At 39.1% G+C, this 2,503-nt stretch overlaps 1 pseudogene; it reads left to right on the top strand.

Annotated features, from left to right (window-relative positions):
* The first annotated feature begins 1,256 nt into the window (after window positions 1-1,256).
* LOC127207219 (ubiquitin-40S ribosomal protein S27a-like) lies at window positions 1,257-1,722 on the top strand (annotated as a pseudogene).
* The last annotated feature ends 781 nt before the right edge of the window (window positions 1,723-2,503 follow it).

Raw genomic sequence — 2,503 nt, 5'->3', positions numbered from 1 at the left:
TCATCAAGTCACATCATGACTGACCACAATCTTTTCCCCTGTGGTCTACCAAGGCAGTCCTGCTAGGGGAATGTGATTGAAAGGCTTGCAACAACATCCACGTCAGAGACAGGCCCCCACTCCCCTTTCTAGAGGACTCATAGGAAGCCTGTGATGCCTATCAGCTACATCTGTGTAGGGCCTAGTTCCAGTCCGTGCATCGTCATCCTTGGTTGATGCTTTAGTCTTCCACAAGCCCCTCTAGGCCTTGGTTAGTTAGTTATGTTGGTCTTCTTATGGAGCTCCTGTCACCTCCAGGTCCTTTTCCACATGACTCCCTGTGCATCACACATGTTTGCCTGTGCATCTGAGTGGAATACGTGAACCGCAGATTTCTCCCTCAAGATGTTTATGTCCTGTGGACTGTTCCCCTACAGAGACTGCTTCTCCCAAGATTAACTGAAGATATTTCATTGTTCCAGCTGGACCATTAACCCTGTACTTGCTTATCTGTATGTAATAATTCTGTTGATCTGGGCTGAATTACCCTGCCTCCTTTTTTTAAAAATATCTATATGCCTCCTTGTTCCTCTGTATGCAATAACCCTGCCTCCTAATTCATCTGTATGCAACAACCTCTCCCTTTTTTTTAACCTTTATGTAATCGATATGCTGAGCTTCTCAGGTAGTGTGTTTTCTCCATCAGAGAGCCCAGTTCACTGGAACCCAGCATATCTAAGTGTCTGTGTGTTTGTCTTTTCTTTATTCTCTTCTTTTCCCTAGTTAGATAAAATCTATGGGGGTCAGGCCAAGGCCTCAGCAGAATCCCATCTTCTCTCCTAAAAAGATTGTTATTGGCTCAACTGGCAAATGAGAATATTCTGATTCTAGTATCATTTTCAGAATATTAAAGTAATGTAGGATGATTTCAAGCTGGAAGGTGAAAAACACATTTATAACTGGCAAACCAAAACTTAAATATATATATAATAGATCATAGGAAATATAATCAAGTTGTGACAAAATATATACAGCAGTAACAGATAGGGTGGGAATGGGATAAATAATTTTATCTGAGCTATTTATTTTGTTAGGGAATAATAAAAATTGAAATTATTGTCAAATCAATGTATTATTTATGTACTTGCAAGCTAAAATGTAAAGTAATCATCACTGAGGAGAGCTTTTTAAAGCACTTCAGCCTTCAGCCAGAAACCGCATTGTCCAACATGGCTCTTCTTTTCCCATCGGCCATCTACAGTGGTGCTGCCACCAAGATGCAGATTTTAGTGCCACTTACAGAGAAGACCATCACGCTTGAGCTTGAACCCTGGGACACTATAGAAAATGGAAAGGCCAAGATCCAGGGTAAGGAAGGAATTCCTGCTGATAGCAGAGGCTGATCTTTGCTGTAAAGCAGCTGGGAGATGGCTGCACTTTGACTACAACATTCAAAAGGAATCCAAGCTTCCTCTTGTGTTGAGACTTCGTGGTGGTGCTAAGAAGTCTTACATGACTCCTGAGAAGAATTAGCATAAGAGGAAGAAATTTGAAATTGCTGTGCTGAAATACTATGAGGTGGATGAGGTGGACAAAAATGGCAAAATTAGTTGACTTCATTCACATCCAGAATGTCCTTCCAATGAATGTGGTGCTAGAGTTTGCATGGCTAGCCACTTTGACAGATATTACTGTGGCACGTGTTGTGTGACTTACTGCTCCAACAAATTGGAAGACAAGTAGTTGTGTATGAGTTAATACAAAGAAGGAACTGAAAAAAAAAAGCATTCAACAGCAAAGAGATTTCTTGGATTGTTTGCTGCTATAGTAAAACCAATATAAATAATGTTTCAGGCAATATAGAAAAAATAAGATTAATCCACACTATCAAATATTATTCAGTAATTTAAAAAGGAATGGCAAATAATGTCTACTAACTATAAGTAAATATCTACAGACATTATTAGATGCAATCTAGTGATAAGCAAGTTTTCATATGAGAGTCGCTATTTGATATTAGCTTTGCTACTGAACACTTGGGGAGAACCAGGCACCTGGTACATGCTCTTAATTAATTACATTGTCAGCCATAAGAGGGATTATTTTACTTGAAATAAAAGTTTTATTTTATACACAAAAAAACAAGCAAACACTTCAATCAACTTGACCCCAGATTCCTAGATTTCATGACAAAACCACAAACAACAGGGATAAACAATAAAATATGTCTCTTCCATTTTATTGTCCCCTGAGAAAAGCAAGATAACTAATAAACAGGAGAGTGGGTTCAAAAGAGTAATTATGTATATATTTAGGGAATTCAAAGCTTATATGAACAAATACCTATCTGAATTTGAACCATAAAAACACAAATACCTCCCCCTGTATATGCTCATAGGGTATCAAGGCTTTTCTTGGTAACCTGCTGTCCTTCCTCTGAGTGCCACCAAGTCTCCCCCTCCAGGGGACATGGTCAAATATGAGGCACCAGAGTTTGTGTGAAAGTCATACCCCACTCTTCACT

The sequence above is a fragment of the Acomys russatus genome, chromosome 24 (assembly GCF_903995435.1).
Source record: "Acomys russatus chromosome 24, mAcoRus1.1, whole genome shotgun sequence".
Lineage (NCBI taxonomy): Eukaryota > Metazoa > Chordata > Mammalia > Rodentia > Muridae > Acomys > Acomys russatus.
The sequence above is the reverse complement of the archived record's forward strand: the minus strand, read 5'-3'. Positions and strand labels throughout refer to the sequence as shown.